We start from the raw sequence: 24661 nt of genomic DNA on the forward strand, positions 1-24661 counted from the left end.
TTAATGTGAGTACGCTCAAAGTGGAAACTAATTTTGCATCAAAATAGTTGAAAATTTAGTCAATCTCTTTTCTTATCAGATTATACAAATAATACAGAAGACGGAATTTTCACACATTTTTTGTAATTTGGATCGCCGTCCTAGATACTTAACTTCATCTGTCCAAATTATTGAACAATGGAAGGCTTCAAATAAAGAGCTGTTGGTTTATGTGGAAAATTTCAAAACCATCAAGAAAAAATATTATTATGGTATCTATAAAACATAATCAAACCTTCTCGCAATCTACTATAGATGACACGCAGGATTCGTTCATTGGCCGAGTGGTCTATGTTAACCGCAAACGAAAAATTTTGACATTCCTGAGATAAATCAGGGGACCGTTCATAAATGACGTAGCATTTTATGGAGGAAGGGGTAGTCTACGATGTTGTGACGAAACATGTATTAGGTATAGGAAAAAAAGGCTACGATGAGGGAGGGGGATGTCAAAAATCTGCCAAAAATGCTACGTCATTTTTAGACGTTCTCTCAGTCAAATGTTAACATATTGTACACTATTGGTTTAACTATGCGAACTTAAGGATCATCTGCTTTTACAGGACCACAGACGTGGAGCTCTGATAATTAACATTAAGTAGGTATATTCTGATAATTATCATGAAGTGTACGATTTGATAAAAAACTGTGAATTATAACAATTTGTTTTTTAATTAGGGAGTCGAAGCCGGTTATGGACCCTTTGCGTATTATGGACCCCCTACAGAAAAACATAAATTTAACACTCAAAGCAACCTTCTTCCTATGAAAATTCACCGGGGGAACTTCGATTGCATTGTTAGTCAGCAGTTTCGGGCAAAATATTTGGTTTGAGACGCATAAATACAGATATTTGAACAGTTTTGTAAATGAAACCACACAAGAGGGTCCATAATACGCAATTCCAGGTGGGTCCATAATAGGTACGTCGGCAGCGAGCTGGATTACATGGGAATCAAATGGAGGGTCCATAATAGGAAGCGTCAAATTTGTAAACATTCCTATTATGGGCCCCGGGAGCCCTAGTAGCACACATGTTATAATAGATGTAGAATAACTATTATATGACTATATCTTGTTATATAGCAGTTGATATACCATAATTATAACATGTGTGTTACTCGGGAGGGTCCATAACAGGCATTTGGACAACAGTTTTCCAAACGCATATTTCGCTGGTAAAATCGAATGATTTTGTTTGTTTCATATGCTACTATGAAGTGAAAACATAGAACTTGTCGTTAGACTCCACAAAACGTGTATGCGTCTGAGATATAATTGATATATTTTACGATATAATATAATATATTTTACGATCACACCTTTATGCCAAACACTGTTAAGCACTGTTTCTATGTCCATAAAAGTAAGGCCAGTTGAATGGCCTTCCGATATGATGGAACAAATTAAATCATAATACTTTTTTTTCCTATAAGCAAGTGAAATCAACTCACCTGTAAGAGTTCTGAACTGATACGGCATATTAAATTTACCATGTTGTTAACAAAATGTTGATAAAAGCTTCATTTTGTTTTACCAAATAATACTTATAAAAAATAAAACACGTTAAAGTTGACGCGACCACTTGTCAACTTTAAGGTGAAGATGAATCGAAGCCAAACTTCAAATTTTCTAGAGCACGGATCTGGAGAACCAAACATCCGTTTAAGCTGAAAACTCAATCGATTGGTCATCATCAGCAACTGACCAATCGATTAAGTTTTCAGCTTAAACGGATGTTTGGTTCTCCAGATCCGTGCTCTTGAAAATTTGAAGTTTGGCTTCGATTCATCTTCACCTTAACGTGTTTTATTTTTATGCCCATTTCGGTATATGAACCCTCTAACAAAAATTAAATTTCCGTTAATCTGAACCATCTTTCTTTTCATAGTTACTTTTTCTAAAATTTTACTGATTTTGACGATACCTGGAAGCTACTTGCCAAGACGAAATATTCCGAGAATACTAGTTTAGAATAATGGTATGTTTAACAACAGGAACTGTAACTATGGTTAAAGCATTCAATATTGTACAAATTATATTAAATAAAATAAAACAATAAGCTATGTAACACTTACAAAATACTTGGAAAAAATATACAATATTATTTTCTGATTGATTGACTTGTTAACTCTCGAACGGTCGCGCTCTCAGACCACTACAGTAGCACCACGCTTGCGCTGTTCACGACAAGCGTGCTACTTCCGGGCTGCACGTATTCGTAGTACACGATGTGACTGATATTGGATTAAATATATCAACCAAGCTACTTTCTGAAAATTTCTTGATAAAGAAGTACAAAATTTTAACGTTGCCTGGATTTGATCTCTTTTTTTAATAATAGTGCAATCGGAACATGGTTTATATGTGGTTCTGTATGATCTGAGATCACTCAAAGAGTGCCGTTTCAGAAAGGTGTGCTTTGAATAAGTGCTAAGAATGGTCAATTTTGTAAAGAAGTGAATTCAGAACTCAGGAAAACAAATTTAAACAAATTTATGAAATTAAAAAAACTGTCATTCGCAAATTAACCAATTGTTTGAAACGAACATGTTATTTTTTGAAGATATCAAGTTTTCTTCCATTGCTCACCAGCAAAAAAATTTTCATTTCTTCGGAGAAAATACTCGCCGGAATTTGCTTACTGGTCACTGTTTTCGACCTAGCCACTGAAAAGTCATTATTTGCCACAAAAATGGTCACTAAGGACACTGTTTTTACAAGAATGGTAACTAAAGTCACTTTTTACTAGCACTGATGATAAAAAAACGACAATTTGGATAAGCCATTTAAAGTAAAACAGCAAGACACCATTATTATGCAGATTTTCGTTACTTTAATCCTTAATATCTTTATCATTGGTCTCAAAATCAAAACGTCAAAAAAGGAAAAGATTTTTAACAAAATTACATGTGAAATTTAGGTGAATATTGCGTAAGTATTTCTAGTAGATTGTCTGAAATATATCAGGTTTCTTGGAGAACTTCGTTATGAAATGCTGGCTCAATTTCGGAAACAATTTTAAGTTGAAATTTATGGCAAGCTATTGGATAAAACTAGGTCGAGACCCGAAATATATTTAGTGCAGACTAGTTTAATAAATTGTGGGCAGAATTTCCAGAGTATTATTTGTTTATATGGTTTTAAATAACGGGGCCCAGATAGCCGTAGCGGTAAACGCGCAGCTACTCAGCATGACCAAGCTGAGGTCGTGGTTTCGAATCCCACCGGTCGAGGATCTTTTCGGGTTGGAAATTTTCTCGACTTCCCAGGGCATAGAGTATCTTCGTACCTGCCACACGATATACACATGCAAAAATAGTCATTGGCATAGTAAGCTCTCAGTTAATAACTGAGGAAGTGCTCATAAGAACACTAAGCTGAGAAGCAGGCTTTGTCCCAGTGGGGACGTAACGCCAGAAAGAAGAAGAAGAAGGTTTTAAATAAATTTACTTGATAAATTTTAGCCAACAATATTTCGCTAATTCGCTGGGTTCATGGCCGCTTCTCTTCATCCTCGAATGCGATCAGGACTGGTGCAGCTAGTCAATTCACCTAGGTCGCTGCGACCCACGCCTTCTTGTTCCGACCGGATTCGAAGCGAACACCATCTTTACAGAGCTGTTGTCCTGCATTCTTGCAACATGCACTGCCCAGCGTATCCAGATTAAGCCACCTTCAGGATACTGGGTTCGCCGTAGAGTTGAGCGTGCTCGTGGTTCTTTCTTCGCCGCCACACACCGTTCTCCTGCACTGAAGATCGTCCATAGCACTTGGCGTTCGAAAACCCCAAGAGCTTGCAAGTTCTCCTTGAGCATATTCCACGCCTCATGCCCGTAGAGGACTACTGATCTTATGAGCGTTTTGTACATCGTGAATTTTGTGCGGGGATTAATTTTTCTAGACCGCAGTTTCTTCTGGAGCCCATAGTAGGCACGACTTCCACTGATGATGCACCATCGTATTTCCGTAACGTTGTTGACAGCCGTCAGCAAGGATCCGAGGTAGATGAACTCGTCCACCACCTCAAAGGTATCTCCATTTATCGTGACACTGCTACCTAGGCGGGCCCTGTCACGATCAGTTCCGCCTACCAGCATGTACTTTGTTCTCGACGCATTCACCATTAGCTCGACTCTTATTGCTGCGTGTTTCAGGCGGGTGAACAAATTTTCCACCATTCCAAATTTTCTCCCAACAATATCCATGTCATCCGCGAAGCAAACACAATTGTTTGGATCTCGTGAAAATCGTGCCTCGACTGTTATGTCCGGCTCTCCGCATGACACTTTCAATATTGAACAACAAGCAAGTCCGTTGCCCTGTCATAGTCCCCGCCGAGACTCGAACGAACTGGAGTGTTCGCCCGAGATCTTCACGCAGTTTTGTACACCACCCAATCAATCTTGTGATCTTCCCGGGAAAGCTGTTCTCGTCCATGATCTTCCATAGCTCTACACGGTCAATATTGTCGTATGCCGCCTTAAAATCGATGAACTAATGGTGCGTACCAGGTACTCACGGCATTTCTGGAGGATTTGCCGCACGGAAAAGATCTTGTCCGTTGTCGAGCGGCCGTCCATGAAACCTGCTTGATAACTTCCCACGAACTCGTTTGCTATAGGTGATAGACGACGGAATAGAATCTGGGAGAGCCCTTTGTAGGCGGCGTTTAGGATAGTAATTGCACGATAATTTTAACACTCCAGTTTGTCGCCCTTTTTGTAGATATGGCATATAACGCCTTGCTTCCACTCCTGCGGTAGCTGTTTCGTTTCCCAGATTCTTACTATCAGCCGATGCAAAACTTTCTTCATAAAAGTATTTGGAACCTATTGAGTGTGTGTATAAGAATGAAGAATGTGTCAGGAAGAAGAAAAAGAAGAAATTTGGAGTCACATAGCCCTCTATCCATCATATAACTAAGTACTAAAGGGTAATAAGAGTCATTGATGAAACTTCCTCTAAGTAAAAGTGATACTCGTAGATACTAATGACATTATCGACATTTACAACTACTAATGATGTATTATGAATCCTACTAAGTTTCATCTGCCACCACCTGCCACCCGAATAAATACACGGACCTCAAAAATGACTGATTTTTGCACTTAATGGGTTATAACTGCTTTTCCTTGATCTACAGAAACCTAGTGTCTTCTAGAGAATGATTCATTTTGACTGTTAACACAATTTTGTAGAACATTGTTGCTACCGAAAACTTCGCATTTTCAAAATAAACGAGAAAAACTAGTTTTAAGGGGTCATTCATAAAATACTCTCGTATTTTTGAAATGCGGCTGAATACACACTAGGTGTCTTTGGCAAAGTTGTTTGTATTTTAATTATCTACAACTTTGCCGAAGACATCATATTTAAAGATCGTCATTTATAAAAAAGTAGTTTCGCAGCGCCGCCCGTGGCAAAGTTGCAAACTACCATTTACCGTCAATATACGTCAATATGCGCTATATTTTTGGAAAATTTTCGTCCGAAGACACCATTCCGAAAAAATCACGTTTAAAGGTGCTACAGAATTAAGTTCACGATTTCGGCCGATCGAAATACTGTGAACTGGTTTCTGCTCAATTACGCGCTTTCGCATATCACTCAGCAGCAGCACTATAAAATCGGTTCTCAGAATATTGCCACAGTATTGGTAGATGGCATTATTACTAGAGACAAACGAAAATTCTCTTCAAAGTTCTTGAAATTTCGTCGGTGGCCTTGGCGATAAAACCTTATTTTCGCGGTTCTATAGTATGACCCTATATTACATAAAAATGCATATGCACATTACTTTTAACATCATAATAGAAGAAAATTGAGATGTGGACAATATCTAGACTACTGAACAAAACCTAATTCAGGTATGATCCAAAAATATGGTATTATAGATAGGTGCAAGCTATTCGTTCCTGCTTGGGCATCCGTTGGACAAGGATTAATCACCATTGACGTGGGAAACTGACGCTGTCGTGAGACGCTCCTAACATAGAGCATAGACGCTCCCGGTATACAGAAGCAATACTCTCAAAGTTCTCACTGGAGTTGCTCGCACCTCGACCAGTATTACGACGGTAGGAGTTGCTGGGCAAGAGGCTAAAAACCACACAAAGAGGGCTTATTTATTCCTTCAGGTACGAGAAGCACCGGCCATGTCCAGCCCATGTCCTTAATCGATCGAATAGGAACTGAAGGTGTAACATCTATATATTGCGGTCTAAAACTAAATGATTGATAGCCTACAACATTTTACTATTTTTTTGCACTGAGCCAATCAGGAGTAATTCAGGATCAGGAGACATTATGGATGCATAATGTTTAATAAGGAGTTTTTTCATGTTTTCTTGAGAAAACAAATAGATACAAGGACTGTCCAAGAAAATCAAAACATCACTATCAACACAAATAGACACATAACAATTCGTCCGGTATACTTACCGCCAAAAGTTACAAGTTACTATCCGAGTAATCCGAAGCCCAATTATTATGAAATATTTCTGCCTGTACAGCTTACGGCCATTTCCGAGACATTCCGAGAATGAACGAAATTGAAATCATTGCCCTAAAGCGTCCTGTCGCGGCTTTGATTGCGTGCGTGCCGCGCTGAAACAATGAAAACCAGTCGCGTTCGCAGTCAAAGAGCGCGCTCCGGGTAAACGACCGACCATAAAGAACTACCCGTCCGTCAGCCGCTGTTGAAAACATTCGTTCAATCATCCTCAGACACGGCGCATACAGGAGTGATTTTGGTCAATCATTGTCAAAATGAATATCTGTCTGCAATGATTTTATTATGCCTTAATATGGGATGGTACACAAATTATGTCACGCTAAATTTCGACTTTTTCGACCCCCTCCCCCCTTTTTGTCACGTTTTTTTGTATGAGTCCTCTGAAAATTTTGTAAGGCTTGTCACGCTTGGCTTGACCCCCTCCCCCCCTTGGAGCGTGACGTAATTTGTGCATGACCCCTATTGACTAAAAATTGGTTAAGGTTGGTGTACAAAATGTGGATGCAATATGTTAAAGTATGACATTTTTGTAATGTCTTTATTATTGTCATTTTAAACATTAAATTAATTTCTAATATCTTGGTTTTCTTCGTATGACAACACTTTCACCTCAATTTGGTAAAAGTAAATTAAGCTTTAACATTTCGTTAACAAAATATTACATTTCATTTGCCGTAGCAGTTCAGAATTTTTACAGGTGGGTTGATTTCACCTGCTTGTAAGAGAAAAATAAACCTAAATATGTAACGGATTAATCGTGACAATAGAAGATTGATTATTAATTATTTTATTCGACTCTCGTTCCAATGTTTCAATCTTTGATATTCTATGTAACTTATTGGTACTATACCAGGGAAGGAGCTTCAGAATCATTTTCATTTAATTCTAAATCCTTTGCAGAGGCTGGTCTAGGAATTTGTTTTAAACTCAAACTTAAGACAAAATTTGATTTTCTGTTAATAAATGGATAAAGACATTTAATATATTTGTTACATTTGGTTTAAATACCTTCAATGTGATTTTTTATCTAGCATGAGTCCTAGATACTTATATATTTCATCTACTTGAAGGTTTCAAATATAGAGCTTTTGGTTTATGTGGAGATATTATTAGTTGAGTTTTAGAAGCATTAGGATAAATCTTCCATTTTTGCAAGTATGAAGAAAAAATATCCAAACTTTTTTGCAATCGACTACAGATGGCACGTAGGCTTCATCCTTTCGTGGAGGTAACTCAGGTAAGTCAGATGTTGAAGATGTTGAAGTTGAAGAATAAATAAAAATCAGATGTAAACCGCGTTTTTAATACTTGTTGATGTTAATTACTAGTTTTCAGCCTAGCAAAATAAACAAAATAAAAAGTTCTAAGGGCCCAGATATTGTGCTCTGCAATAAAAATCCATGGAAAGCGATTATCTGAAAATGTTGATATATCATCGCTGTGATAATCAAAATCATCAAATTTTGCAAATTTTGCAAATTTGGAACATTCGTGTTCTTAAGTTATGAAAAAATCCAAGCCTACTTGCGTTTGAATTGCGTGTAAATGTTCTACGTGTTACTGCCGTCGCTGCTCAGACAACCAGAAGTCGCGTAACAGTTTACGAACAAAGTCATTTATTAGTACAAATTGCATCACACCCGCACTACATGGTATGCGAAATCGTTTGACCGACGAGTTTCCTCGCCTAAAACGCTTTTTTATGGGTTCATATGTACATTTCGTTTCGTCCCGCATACACATACAAAGTAAGTCGGATCAATCCGTAGCAGCTGTCAAATAAACTTTGTTGTTACATATTAAGTCTTCTAAGAGTACAGATTAGTTCGCAATAAAATATATTCACTCGCATTGCATACTACTTTTCATCATATAAAATATGCACGTATATCGCCTTCACTCTTGTACGTATAAGGCCTTTTCGCGACATCTTATACGTGAAACTTTGCGCATATAAGCATCGTTATATGTACATTCTGGATGTGTGGGTGGATCTACATTTGGAACGAGCGCCGCAATAGCCGATGTTTGCATAATTTTTGCTTCATAATAGCTCAATATTGAATTGGTTACGTCTCTGGGGTGTTTGCAGGATTAAGGCTCCCCCAAATCAAGGCGACTTTTTACGGCGACAGCGACAAACAATCGTCGCGATGTCGCTGATGTTTCGCTTCATGCACAGTTTTATGAGGGTGCCCAAGTCACGGAGGCGCGATTTCGCTATGATATTCGTCGCGTTTGTCTAGATAGTAACATATAAGAGTCCCTGAAAAACATCGCATTGATTTGAGGGGGCCTTTAAGATCCTTTGGTGCGAAATTTACCTTATTTTTCTCGTATCATTCCTGAAGCTAGGGTTTAAATCCGTCATGATTCAGCAGGACATGTTCTGATTTATTTTTCATATTCCAAGTTTTGTTCTGCTTTTTCTATTTGCTGAACCATGAAATGTGAAAGAGAATTCAAATTAAAGAAAAGCTTTTATTATTTCGCTATCAGAATGAGAGAGATCTTCGAAACTTATAATCATCAATTAATTATGGGAACATTATAATGTTTCTTATCGTCGTTTAACATTTTGGTGCATCGCAAAGAATGCCCTCATATTAATACCATCTTTTTGGAACTCAAGAATGCATCGAATAAGCAAGATCGTACTATTGCTATCATCATAGAATATTCATGCTGAAATAATATAAACCACGGCCGAAACTACTAATTTATACCAGGAGTTGCATGACTGTCTAACATCATACACTTCACATAGCTTACTATGAATTTTAGAAGAAATTCTACACAAATGCTTCTCAGAACCATAAGATATCAGTCAGATTTAGCGTTAGCGTAGTTACGGTATACTTCGTAGATTGGATACTATTAAAACCCAGACAAATAGACTTCCTCTTCTTTCTGGCGTTACGTCCCAACTGGGACAGAACCTGCTTCTCAGCTTATTGTTCTTATGAGCACTTCCACAATTATTAACTTAAAGCTTTCTGTGCCAAATGACCATTTTTGCATGTGTATATCGTGTGGCAGGTACGAAGATATTTTATGCCCTGGGAAATCGAGAAAATTTCCTTTACGAAAAGACCCTTACCGGTGGGATTCGAACCAACGACCCTCAGCTTGGTCTTGCTGAATAGCTGCGCGTTTACCGCTACGGCTATCTGGGCCCACAGACAAACAGACGTAACACTTAGAACAAATTTCTCCAAAATCCATCGCCCAGTTTACACTATCATCATCTGGTGAGCATGTTTTCGTTTCGTTTCGCCAACACCGTTTCGTGCAACAAGACCGGCAGATGGTGGCAGTGTTAAACGTCAAATACGAAGAGAAACGATGCGCGCGCCTCTGGTTGTGAGATTTGTAACAAAGCGAATTTGAAATTATCGTTAAATGAGTGGTCGATGGGAATTTCGTCAGTGTTACGTCTGTTTGTCTGTGCTAGCAACATTCTTATTTTTTTTTATAAACTCATATAGATTGCTTTCAGGAGCAGGGCTAGGGAGTGAACCTTGATCCAATCCTTAACAAGAATACCAAAATCATGAATATCGCTATTTCCGGCCACGCCCATTTTGAACGTAACTTGGGAAAGGGAGAGGAAATCAGGATTAGCTTGAAAAGCTGGCGATAGGCGCAGAGCATTTGATGGTTAATTGTTTTAAATTTAATCTTTTGAATGCACGGCAAGCAAAAGAGAGGAACAATGCTTCATTTACAGTATGAATAATATATTGTTTCCCGTGAAAGGTCGTCGGATTAATGCTCTCAAAAAAAAAAAGAAAAATGCTGTCTAAATTATACAAAACGAGAGGCTGTCCACATCGCATAAAAAGAGAAAAAAAATGCCACTACGCATGGCCAACTTTGCGACAAACGACTGATTGATCATTGATTCCATCTCCCGTCCCCGTAGGAGCAAGCAACAGAATAAAATGAAAAACGTTACAACACACTTTGCGATGCTTTTTCGTAACCGTACAACGCAAAAGAAAAACGAACACGATTGATCACGATTCCGGCTCTCACCCTCCCGTAACAGCAAGCAACATAATCGTATGAAACGTCTAACCACCGAATTTATTCCTTCCGTCCAGCCGAAACACGTAAACCGAATAAAAATGAATTTCGACCATTAAAATGCATTTTGTAATCGAAAAACATGTAAAAACGATTCGCGGAATTTTTACCATGGTAAAACGGAACAAACTCACCAAATTGCCTGCAACATCCGCAAAATTGTTTCCGCAGATGCGGAATCCCGTCATCCGAATCCCATAGGCCGGAACTCATCGTTGCTTACAGCACCGGAAGGCACAATCTCACACGTTTTTCATTGTTCACCATTAATCACTATTACTAAAATGAATATAAAAGCTAAATTTCTTCACTGGTTGATGGAACTAAGAAATGAAGATTTTTCCATAAGATATCAGTCAGATTCCTCCCAAAAACTGAATAAATTCCTAACAAGATTCTTTGCAGATTGATGAAAAACCATGCTTCGAGAAATTCTAGTGGCATTTCCTTGCATCTTAAGTTAATCTTTGGATATGATCAGACATACTCCACAAAATCATACAAGTGGATTTTTTATTGTATATTTTCTGAAGTTCTTAAGAATTTTTTAGCAAGATCTTGATCAGACACTTAGCAGATTCCATTGAAAGTTTTTGGTAAATTGTTGGCGAGAATGCTGCATGATCTCTTTAGATATCTAAACGGATATTTTGAGAACCTTGGCAAATTATAAAAGAATTTCTGTTGGTGGTTCCTGGTAGGATCCTTGATGAAATTTTAAGCGACAGTTTGGCAAGGAGGATTCTAACTGTGGATTTTGGCAGACTTCAGACAATAACCTTGATAATTTTATTATCAGAGATACAGCCAAACCACTGTAAATCTTTGACGAGTGGGTGGCGAATTATAAGATACTTGCGTAGTCGAAACACCCAAGTGTATTCGAAAAAGTGACAGATTGTTGTCTTAGCAAAGGCTGGTTATATTTAAATTTCTACTCAAACCTGCTTATTAGATGTATCACGAAATCTTTCGAAAAGCATGAAAAATAATTTTGAGAGCGGAAATTGCGGTCAATAATACTATAATATTTTACTTTAATAAATAGAAAATGTCTCTTTCATGGATTATTAATACCAAAATACAGTCTGAAAAATAAAAAAATAAAACATTATTTCCAAAATTACAATTATTCCGAACACTCAACAGTGAATTACCAAGAAATTCATTCAAATTTTTCTACAAACAATAATAATTTGAAAAAAAAAGCTATTGGAATTGCTGCTGTTCGGAATATGGGTTATGTTCAAAATTTCAGACAAAACGGAACTCACAAAAAAATTTGAAAATTGAAAAATGTCCTGATTTTAAATCTCCAGTAGATGAAGCTGCTTTGAGTTGTGACAGTACGCCAATACAGGTCAAAAACAAAAAAAAGGCCGTTCTTGTGAAACCGCAGGGACAGGTGGAGATGAACATTCATTTACATACATTTCCCTATTCATTGTTGAAGTCTTCACGAAATAAGCACTTCCCAATCCAGATCAATAAATGGCTTGCCAAACGATGAGTTTATTGGACTTTTTTTGTGTTTTTTTTTTGTTTTCGTTGGTACTCTGGGACACCGTACCTGCCTCTTGTAATATGAAACTGATAACCTGTAATCTACAGAATGTGCATCTGTTACGGGTTTTATCATTCATTATACAGCAGGATATTATATAATATAATGTCAGCCTGCCCGTGATTTTACTGTCATATTCTGCAGGACGTTACGATCTGATGCCCTCTGGACTTCAAACATGGGTAATCCAGTCCGATGCTTGACGTTTTGCACCAAAGTGTTAGTCAAGGCAAGCTCTTTGCAATATCTTGGACAGGAGTGTTTGGTTTGCGTTTGAAAGCTTCAACTACTCCCCTATCGTCCTTAACACTACTATGGGGATGGTTTTGTCCATATTCTTTTTTCCGATCGGTAGTCAGAAGTTCTTTGTGACATTTTACCACACGGGAAACAATAAAATTCACACTATTGCACTACTTTTAATTGTGCAAAAAATTTGAAATTTTGAAATCTATGTGCCAAATATCGTCGCGCATTCTTTTACCTTCTGACTCTTTTTCAAAAGTTAAGAGTACATACAAATCCAATTTTCCTCAAAAATTCAAACATTTCAGACTAAAGAAACAGGTGCTGCAATTTTAACGTGAAAATCCTTTAAAACATCTTTATATGGAGCCATAACATGCGTTATAAAAACTATGTTATAAATGTGTAGCGAAATCAAACATCTTAATTAATGAAATTTGAAATTACGGCCAACAGATTGTTTTAGTCACTCCTCTGTGCGTCGTCGGTATGGATGGCACTTCGGTTCAGCTGGTTGGGTTCATTTCTGGGCATTTTCTAGTTTCATGTTAAAAAATCACGCCTCTGAGGGTAGGTAAGCCTAAACTCAACGGTGGTTGGTGGTCGATCAACGACAGGCCAACGGTGAAGAAATTAGTTTATGCTTATCATGCCATCAGGTGACAGGCTCAATTGTGTTGTTAAATACATTCTCGTTAAATTATTCGTGCCAAACTCGAGCTGTGCCAGAAACTGCACTGAGACAAAGACAGGCAAAGGACTGTTCAATAGGGAGGTTGCACTTTCTGCTGGTAGAATGAGGAATAAATAAACTACACCATAATCGATAGTGTACTAGACCCAATAACTTCTGACAGAAATGTTTATCCTAACCTTTTCAGGATGACCTTTTCTACACTTATTCAACGTACGTATAATGAAATCGATAGAAAAAGTAATTTATGCTGCAAAAGACATTTTATTGAATTATTAACATACATGGCTATTTGATACATTTATATATACGGTGTAATATTGTGCTTGCAATATTTGTAAACCCTTCCGTCATGAAAGGGTTAACATGACTAGAACATATATCTCAAGTTGATGATCCTCAACCCCTTTAACCCACGCCGGCAGGTGCCATCGCCTTTCAAAATGTTTGTTTTTCACAATTGACTCGAACACTGCTGCAAACCCCTCACTCCGAGTTCACCGAGCATACTTTCAGGCGCAGAGCGTGGTTCCGAAAATTGCCAAAGTTCCGGAGTTCCGGGGGTTTATGCTTGGCGTTATGGGCGCTTCGCTCGTTCCGAACAGTAGTTGCTGCTTAATCAAAAATCAAAATCAGGCTCTTACCATGAAAAGAGGGGTGAAAACAAGGAACAGTTTTACGAGCCAAGAGATCAATAAATTTTATTTTCTACACATTTATGCCGGTAGTGTTTCATTCCGTGTCTACACGATGATGATCCGAAAGCCGCCGATCAGGCGAGGTAATCGACGAACGGCATGCGATTGATAAATATTTGCCGGTGGTTCCGGTTTGTGGTTTTGCTTGGGCTTTTCGAAACGTGCCGCAGCTGTTGGGTGCGAACGAATCAGTTTGCTGCAATATTGAAAACGGTCCAACTGTCAGTTGAGTCAGAAATGGAAAGTTTGCAGAGGCAACTGGCCGGCCATTGTCGACATTATTGTTGGCAAATGTGATGACCATTTTTATTTTTAGCATGATACGAGTGCTTCGCTTCAAGTTTTAATGAACTAGTTGACGTTCGAAACTCTTGAGCTAAGTGTTAGGTGAGATGAAATAACTTGAGGAATGTGTAAATAAGTACTAGTGCTTATTTGAGTGAAAAATCTTTCATGGATTCCGCTAGTGGTAAGCCTTTGAGCGTTAGAGATATTGTGCAAGCCAAGGAAAGCTTAAAAGTAATTGACTGAACTAAATTTTGAAATCATCTTCTTCTTCTTTCTGGCGTTACTTCCCTACTGGGACTGAGCCTGCTTTTCAGCTTAGTGTTCTTGAGCACTTCCACAGTTATTAACTGAGAGCTTACTATGCCAATGACCATTTTTGCATGCGTATATCGTGTGGCAGGTACTCTATGCCCTGGGAAGTCGAGAAAATTTCCTTTACGAAAAGACCCTCGACCGGTGGGATTCGAACCCACGACCCTCAGCTTGGTCTTGCTGAATAGCTGCGCGTTTACCACTACGGCTATCTGGGCCCCAATATATGAATATATGAAATCATACAGCATGCTGTGCTTGTTAGTTTTGGTCCAGTGTTTCATTTTTATTTTCAACTAGTAGTCCTGGCAAACTTCGTCTTGCCATCAAGTAGGCTGTTGAAAAACGCTATTGATCGCCCCATACAAAATGACTGATTCGTTTACTCTCATTTTTCACGGTTTTCCGGTGAATATCCTGGGATTTTTCTACATACAAACACGTCGGAAGCCTTGAGGAACAAAACGGAAAAGATAATCATTCAAATCCGTTGACCCGTTCGTAAGTTATTTTGGGTGGTAGGTCATGTGACATAAAGTCGTTTGGAATAAAGCCGTTTGGAATAAAGCCGTTTGGAATAAAGTAGTTTGGCATGAAGTCGTTTGGCATGAAGCCGTTTGGCATAAAGTCGTTTGTCATAATGGTCATTTGGCATAAAGTCGTTTGGCATAATGAGTCTGAAACCAAGAATTTCTTAAGATGACATTCGTTTTTACGTTTCAAATGAATCTTTCTGATGGCATCAGGCTTGATGTGGGGTGAATTGATACAAAATGTCACTTTATTCAACAATCATATGCTCTTGAATAAACTAAAGCATATTAGGAAAGTTATTGCCAATAGTATTTTATTATTTATCCAGAAATTACCCTCCTTTCAAATATTCATTCTTTTTTTGAGTTCCGATATTGGAATAGATTTTTGCACAGGATATTTTGATATATTTAGCACAAATTTACCCTTCATTCAATCATTTATTTTTTTTCTGAATATGATGTAATCATAATTATAGGTATAAAAACTGATTTGAAATTTAAATAAATTTTACCTTTTTTTATACATAAGCTGTTCTTTGGAGCTATATTTTCACGACATTTTTTGCTTCCAACTGACAAAAGGCGGCAATCGATAACATTGATCTGCTCAAGTTATCAGCAAAGGTTGTGCTACTTTTCTCAGAATGTCGGTTCCCCGAATGTCGTTTCCCCAAACGCCAGTTCCCCGAATGCAAGTTCTCCGAATATCCCGCTTCCCCGAATAGCCTACTTCTTCGAAAAGTTTGTGGCACTCATAATTGTCATAACTTTCTACATTTCAGGGTGGTGAACGAACTGGCCATCTGAGCACCCTTCTTTATTTAATTGGCGGTTCTATCGAGTTTTACCCAAACTTTTGCACAACACACCATACTGAGGGGTGAACCCAAACTTTTGCACGATGACTTTAATGACTGTTTCATTGATTTTGAATAGTTTTCAGATTTTTCCGCAAAAAATTCGTGAATGTTATTCAAATAATATAAGATTAAGATTCTAATAACACCTTGTTTTAAAATTTTGGTCGATCCAATGCTGAGGAAATTAGCTATGTTTTTTCAGTGTTGTCGCATTCCTTGCGCTTGCCCGCCATATTTTCTACCGTTGAAGAAAAACTCAAAAGCGTGTTACTTTCACGAAATTAACCAACAGAATGAGGCAAAATCTCGAGCGATCACTTCGCCCAAGTTGCATCGATTCGATGTCTCCTTCTCACGCTATCGCTCTGTATATCTCTCTCTCACTCACATACGCACACGCTCTCGTGGCTCCTCTCGATAGCCGAAGGATTATCGTAGGTCTTCGTGCCAAAATCTGAATCGCTTTCCTTTCCTTCTTTGTCTCTCCTTTTCTCCTTCACACGACAGCATTGGTCGTGATCTAAACATCGCACGACTCGAAGACTATTCGGGATTCCGTGTTAGATTAATTTCCAGTTAAATTCGATGATTTTTATCCGCTCTAAATACACGCTGATTTTATCGTACACATGCTTGCTAGTGCTAACCCTATTCTCTACATTATTCCTCACCTCTACCCTTTAAGGATTGAGTGATTATTTGATATCGGCCATTGCATAAAAATCTTCCTTAATCAATTTCAGAATATGTAAACAAGGCCAGTAAAAGTCAAAATCCCGTAGAAAATCCAATCAATCTACAAATCAATTATATTAATTTTGCATTGTACACGACAAAATACTTACGGGGATGCTTTCGTTTTTATATGTAACTATATAGTGGTTTCTGCGCTCGTGTACATATACGTTACATGTCACCTACACTACTTAAAGAATGCTGGTTGAAAATATAAATAAAGATCAGCTGTTTCCAGCAAAATCGGCAGTACTTTCCACCAGCAAATTTGCGCATGTGTTCGTGACACCGCTCGGCGAGAGCTCAATGGAAAATATCTACTGGCTAAACTCTCTCCTCTCAGCCAGCTCCGTATTTCCTCAACGGTAACGGTAGAATAATAAGTTCAGTAATACCCAAATATGAGTTTGTTATTTTCTCCGTGTAGAGAATCTCATGCGGGAATGAATTCTGTGTAAAAATTACCATTTTAGCTGACTACGCCCAATCTTAAGCTTACCATGGAGTTTCAAATCAATTTACTATGTTTGTAGTACATTACCGTCATATCGACATTGTAAAATAAAGCGTATTTCTGGTGTGCTGAAAATTTCTGATCTGCTGAAAGTGCGAGCGCTGAAGTTTAAATGTTTTCACCGCACTTTTTTTTTTTTTTTTTTTGCGTGTACCCAGGAGAGTTTCACCTTGAACTTCACACTGAAAATGACTATGCTACTTAACAGCCATATAGTTTACATTGGGGTTTTGAATGTCATTATCGGATCCCATCTTCACATCTTTTCAATTTACGTAGAGGAAAACAAAGCAAATTGAGAAGATTTGTTGTTTTATACACCAGTTATTGATAGATTCTTTGAACTTATTTTGAGTGGGTGAGTAAAAAGTTTAGATTAACAAATCATTTCTTTATTACAGGTCTGCCAAAACAAAACATAGTTGCAATTCATCATTGATACACGCGGAAAACGAAATCATCATCCAATTTTGCTGGTTTCTTTAAAGCTCCTCTTGGACGAAGTTGACGTTGGTTCTGTTGATAGTGATCGGGATCGCCTTGAACAATTTCAGTAACTTCCGGTAATGGAATCAAGCCTGAAGGAGATTCCGACGCTCTTTGGGTGACTAAATCCTTCGTGGTAGATCCCGATTGTTTGCTTTTCAACGGTGCTCTTTTTATGTCGTTGATGCTGCGCGCGTATTGAACTCCGGTATCACTCATTACAACAACTTTACTGCCCTGTATAGCCACAACCGTGAAGTGCTCGGAAGAAAATGTAGGGTCAGACTTTGATTTCTTTTGCTGGGCTACCAACACTGTGTCTCCAATGCGAATGCTCGGATTTCTGGCCCCTCTTGTTTCATCAGCATACTGTTTGCTAATCAGCTTTGCTTCTGAATCTACCTCCCGAACATCAATGCGATCAAGTTTCCTCTCATCGGTATCATTCCACAGGCTGGGGAACGTACCGCGGTACTTCCACCCTACCAACAATTCGTACGGAGTGACTTTCAATCTGGAATGGGGTACCAAAGTGTTATGGTGATGCACGTATCGTTGTAAGGCTAGTCGCCAACTTTCACAATCAATCTTTGAAGCAGCCAGGGCTTTCATTATGCCCTGGTTCTGCCGTTCCACTGCCCCATTTGTTTGTGGGCAAAGTGGTATCGCTTTCCGAACTCTGACCCCGCGGTCCTCCCAAAAGCTAGAGAACTGAGCACTTTGGAAAGGAGGTCCGTTATCACTCTGAATTATCTTCGGACACCCCCAGAGTTTAAAAATGTCGCATAGAGCCGCATTGGTGCTGTCAGCTGTTAATCTGTGCATCTCGATGACGGACAAATATCGAGAATACGTGTCCACCCCTATGAGAAACTCACCAGTGCCGAATCCTGGGGCCGATAGAAAATCGATTTGCAGGATTTCCCATGGCCCGTCCGGAAGTTCTCTCGATGATAGTGGTACTGGAGGATTTTTTCTTCCCAACATTGTGCATGTTTCGCAGTTTTTGACGAATAATGACGTATCCTTCGACATCCCTGGCCACCAAAAGAATTCGCGCATTACTCTCTTCATGCTTACCTCTCCAACATGTCCACCATGCGCTGCGTTCAATGCCTTATTGCGTAGCGACGAGGGAAGGACTATTTTATCTGCCTTAAAAACGAGGGATCCCAGGTTATGAAGATCTTTCTTTAGTGGTTCGAAAGGGCGTAATCTTCGTGGCCATTCATCAAGCTGCATAGCTAAACATAGTTGTTGGATTTCATCATCGTCTTCTGATTCCTTCTCTATTTCCGACAATGAAATATCCATACCTCCATCCAGGGCAAACAGCATGTGGCTACCGTTGTCGTCCTCAAAAGGTTCAGCTGTCTGAGAGCAAGATATTAGTCTCGAAAGTACGTCCGCCACGTTTTCTTCACTAGAAACTCGTCCAATAGTGAAATCAAAAGGCTGTAGCCTAAGCGCCCACGCTTCAGCTCTCGACACTGCTCGTTTTCCGATTCGATGGTTGTTGTTGAAAATAAATTCATTGGCAGCTGCATCGGTTCTCACCATAAAAGGCCTTCCCGTTAAATAGAACGAAAACCGTTCAATACCCCAAACTACCGCCAAGGCTTCCCTGTGAGTTTGAGGGTACTTCTGCTCCGTCGCTGTCAGTGATTTAGACGCACATGCGATTATCCTGGGTACGCCTGCCTTCGAAAATTGGACTAGGATCGCTCCCAAACCCACTGCTGATGCATCCACAAACAATTCTGTACGATCAGCATTACAGAAATAGCCTAAGGTCCTGATCCTTTCCAAAGTGTGTTGTTGCAGATTCACAAACTCAGTTTCTTCTTCTTGAGTCCAGTAGAATTTGTCCGCAGCCGCTAACGCCCTTAGACATTTTGTTGCTGTAGCTCGGTGGACCAAAAACTTATCAACAAAAGTGATCAGTCCAAGGAGGCTCTTGACCTCTGAACAGGATTCGGGTCTCCGAAAGTTCCTGATAGCGTTCAATTTCTCATCTTCGATTTGCCATCCTTGGGGCGTTAGAACGAATCCCAAAAACTCAACTTGCTGACTACCAAAAACACACTTTGCATGGTTGATTCTGACATCATGTTCCTTTAGACGATCAAGTACCGCTGCCAGATTTTGATCGTGCTCCTCTTTCGTGCTACCAAATACTAATATATCGTCTTGATAATTTCTAACCCCCTTACATCCACCCAGCACCTTCCTTTGCAAAACTTCTTGGAAGATGTCTGGGGCATTGCACAAGCCAAACGGCAAGCGAACACATCGGAACATTCCGAATTCCGTCAGGAAATTAGTAAGATGACGGCTGTTCTCGTGGAGTTCGATGTGGAAGTACGCATTGGTTAAATCAATGGTCGAAAACCACGTTGCACCTTCTAATTCTGCTAGAATTTTTTCTAGGGTCGGCATAGCAAAAGGGGTACGGAGAATATATTGGTTCGGCCCACGGAGATCGATCACTAACCGGAAGTCTTCTTTACCCTTAGGAATGACCAACATCGAAGAGCAGAACGCTGGATCCATGCCGTCTTCAACTTTTTCAATAATATTAGACGCTACCAGCTGTTCTAATCTCTGCTCTACTAGAGGCTTGACCGCTAGTGGTATATTGAAGAAAATATTCCGACACGGTGGTTTTGTCGTATCATATCTGATTTCAACCGGAGGGATGTTGAACTTTGGAAACGGGTCAGCCGTTAATACTGCAGCTATTCTATTCTGTCGAAGTACTTCTGGTGAATGCTGCGATACAACTGGTACCTGCAGCCCCAGCATTAGCACACAGTATCTCGTAGCAGTAGGACGGCCCAGGAGTGACTGCGAATCTCTTACAATGTAAAATTTTTCCAGGAACACTGGGCGATCTGGCGATATAAACAAAAATGCCTCAAAAGTCCCAAGAACGGGAATTTCACCTTCTGATGCATATGGTTTAAGAGCCCTATCAGTGCCATGTTGAATGTTGTGTACTCCATCTCTATAGATTCCTGCTGCACAAAGTCGACTGAAACAGTCTTCGGACAATGTGTTCACTTGGGCACCTGAATCTATGAGAAACTCACATTCCATTCCCGCTACAGTTGCCATAATCGTTCCACTCTCTCTACCAATCGTTACAACCGCAATGTCATAAGACACCTGAAGATAGGAATCCGACACCTGTAGGAACATAAATCTACTATGAATATCGCTATTCCAAAAGGGGAAAGGTTTGGTCAACATCTTGAAATATTAGTTAGAAAAAGAAACTTTCTACTGCACGTTTTATTATGAATTTGCCTTTTTTTTGTTTACACGTTAATAATTCAAATTCTTTCTTATTTCAGATATCAACATTGTGAATAATTTCAAGCAATTTCACTTACATTTTCACCGCTGACCTTTTCCGCCAGTTTATTCTCCGCTTTGGCTACAACCGCGATCTCCGAGGGTCTCATGTCAGATGATCTTTCGTCTTCCAGACGGCTGCTATCTCCTCGCATCAACGAACGACAGGCTCTCTGAAGATGTCCTTTGCCACCGCAGTTCAGACAAACTTTATTCACTGCACTGCAGTTGAACGACTTATGGAACAAACTGTGGCATCTGAAACACCGTTCAGGGATCGTTCCCGTTGCTCCTCGCCATGTGGATCCTCTTCCACGATTCGAAGAGTTCCTTTCAAAACGATATTTTTGACCAGCATACCCTCCTCGATTCGCTCGGTATCTTTCACCACCACTACGGCTAGCACTCTGTGCCATGGACGCTACTGCTACACGAGCTACCGTTGATGCTTCTGATTTTCCGTGCTTCAGATTGAAGAAGTCCTCATTTAGGCGAATCGTCTCTAGTTCCCGGACCTTATCGACCAAATCTGTAAACGTACCTTTACGGCTCAGCAGTTTCAACGCCATGGTACGCACATCGCGATTTGTCGCATGCTCAGCTACTGCTCTTGCTATCTCCTCGAACTCTTTGTCATCGCCGAACTCACACATGCGAGCTATTGCCCCTATGCGCATCAAAAAGGACACGTCCGACTCATCCGGCTTTTGCGAAATTAGTGCTAATTTTCGCCTTTGGAGCATTACATCAGACCCGGACGAGAAGTACGCGTTCAGTCGATAAATCGCGTTCGAGTACGGAAAGTTGAGTTCGTTCGGGGCGTTCTCCACCGACTTCGTATTTTTATAGATGTCGAGCAACTTTTGGCCTGCCTTCACCTTAAAGATGATGAACTGTGTTGCTTCATCCGACACGCCTGCTAGTTTCATGGAGTCCGATAGCAGATCTTTCCACGACTCGAAGTCGTGTCTTCCAATTTCTTCGTTATCCGACGAAGGTTTGCATTCCGGGACAGATATTGAGGAAACTGAAATTTGGTTCACAGACGACATGAAGCGAGTCATCTCCGCACTGGTTTCTCCTCCATGGCGGCCGTGACGTTGAGTACTAGACGGGCCCAATTCTCCCATAAATTCCTCGCTGTGTACCTCGCTTGTGTCACTCCGTGGTGTGTTCAAACTGATTTGCAGTGATGCAATCGTTGCGCTTGCCCGCCATATTTTCTACCGTTGAAGAAAAACTCAAAAGCGTGTTACTTTCACGAAATTAACCAACAGAATGAGGCAAAATCTCGAGCGATCACTTCGCCCAAGTTGCATCGATTCGATGTCTCCTTCTCACGCTATCGCTCTGTATATCTCTCTCTCACTCACATACGCACACGCTCTCGTGGCTCCTCTCGATAGCCGAAGGATTATCGTAGGTCTTCGTGCCAAAATCTGAATCGCTTTCCTTTCCTTCTTTGTCTCTCCTTTTCTCCTTCACACGACAGCATTGGTCGTGATCTAAACATCGCACGACTCGAAGACTATTCGGGATTCCGTGTTAGATTAATTTCCAGTTAAATTCGATGATTTTTATCCGCTCTAAATACACGCTGATTTTATCGTACACATGCTTGCTAGTGCTAACCCTATTCTCTACAAGTGTGTTTTTTGAAAAATGTCACAACTTTAAGGTGAAGATAAATCGAAGCCAAACCTCAAATTATCAAGAGCACAAATCTGGAGAACCAAACATCTGTTTGAGATGAAAATTTAATCGATTGGTCACCACCATCTAGTGACCAATCGATTAAGCTTTCAGCTTAAACAAATGTTTGGTTCTCCAGATTTGTGCTCTTGAAAATTTGAGGTTTGGCTTCGATTCATCTTCACCTTAAGTAGAAATGAGGTATACAAAATTCATTAAATATTTTTGGAAAAATACATACGAAGTTAGAATAACTCTTTGCCTTTCGAATGCGGCTTAGAGGGTTTTATTTGGACGTGTATTTCCAGAGATATGTACTGAACACTTTTGTATGTTTTTAGGGGGTGAACCCATACTTATGCACGTATTGCAGTTAAAATCTACACAGATAAAACGGAATCAACAATTCTACGCCACAAGCCTTCAAATTTACAAAAACAACGATTTCTGGAAGGTTTCGATACAAAATTTATAACCTTCTTCTGTTTCTTGACATTACGTTCCCACTGAAACAGATCCTACTTCAAGCTTAAGATGAAACATATCAGAATCCAAAGATGGCCGCCACAATCACCGACTTGTGTCCCTACTTACGGTTTCAAAGACATCAATCTGGAGCATTAGTTGACAAACGTTTCTGATCTTCTTATTTTAAGCTTTCTGCTTGTGCGCAAAGCCAAAATACAGAGTGCACTGTTGTTGGATGCCTTCGTCGCGAGAATTGTGCCTTTGAAGTTTTAGTGCAATCTTAGAAGTTGATTCCAAACTGTTTCACCTTAGGGTAACGTGCACAGCGGCAAAGCAAAGCTATTCTGAAGGCATCTGCGTTCGATTTACAGTCGGTTTATGATCTCTTTGCAATGATGGAAAGTGGCGAACATGTCTACAACCTACTTCCAAGCTCCAATTCCATCGAGAACTGATTTTTGCATATGAGAGGACCAGTGACTAATAATTCATCATAACATTTCAACCAGATGAATCTACGCTAAATCAAACATATTTTCCACAACAATGGAAAACCACCACCCAAGGAGAAATATGTAGATATCTCTATGAAAATGTACTTTCATTTCACCACTGACTGACTGACTGCGGAGTGAAGTTACGTACCTATCTCCCCATGAACAACGTTTACAGTTGCGCGCCGTTCGTTGTCGAATGAGTCGAGAGTTGCAACCGGCCGGCCGGAAAATGGAGCGAAAGGGAAAAAGTTAAAATCTCTCATCCTTATTTCCTGCCCCGTTTCCATTCATTTCCTATAAGCATTTATATGATTTAATGTATTTCACCCCACACGACAACCTCCTAGTGGTCACCGTGCGTGGAGCGGGGAATGGATTCCATCCGCCGCCGGCCGACCAACCGTTGCCAATTCCCTCTCCGGCTTGCACGTGATGTACCGTTTCGTGTTCTCGCCGCACTATGGGGCAGAAATCTATTTTGGTTGGTCAAAACTTTTAGCGCTCTGGGGATGCGCCTTAGAGGTTTGATATTTTCGGCTTATAAACTTGCGGGAATTAGAGCTTTATTTTGACGGTATTGCATTTGATCTTCTTCTTCTTGGCATTACGTCCGTTGGCTAAAACATTTTTTTTCATTTAAATCGTTACTGGAGGTTTAACTGTATTGTTCAAACAACTTCATATTCGCTCAAAAAAAAAATACGAAGTAGGTTAATCACGACATATCAATAAATCCAATATTACCTAATATTTTCAAGTCTTTTACACTAATGTAACAGGAACCGTAAATATAGAAAAGGGTCCATTCACCGTGCTTCTGTGTTTCAACTGAAACACAATAAAAAATCTAATTTGCATAAAATCTCATGGTTCATACGATGAAATACATCTTACTAGAAGTATCTACAGCGAAAACTTGTTGAAATTATGAAAAATTTGATTCGTTAAAATGAAAAAATGTGAGTTTTTGGCGTTTCTAATTGGAGTGTCAAAAAATCCCATTATTAAACAGAATTTGACCACATAAGCTAAGTTTTTCAATATGCTTTGTGACAAGAACTATTTCAAT

The 24661-nt window shown here is 39.5% G+C and overlaps 1 protein-coding gene across 2 annotated transcripts in view; it reads left to right on the forward strand.

Moving 5' to 3' along the window:
* LOC5578544 overlaps nt 1–24661 on the forward strand; it is a 625448-nt gene that overhangs the window by 37767 nt on the left and 563020 nt on the right. The window lies entirely within an intron of this gene.

This window comes from Aedes aegypti, chromosome 3 (genome assembly GCF_002204515.2).
Source record: "Aedes aegypti strain LVP_AGWG chromosome 3, AaegL5.0 Primary Assembly, whole genome shotgun sequence".
In the NCBI taxonomy this organism is placed as follows: Eukaryota; Metazoa; Arthropoda; class Insecta; order Diptera; family Culicidae; genus Aedes; species Aedes aegypti.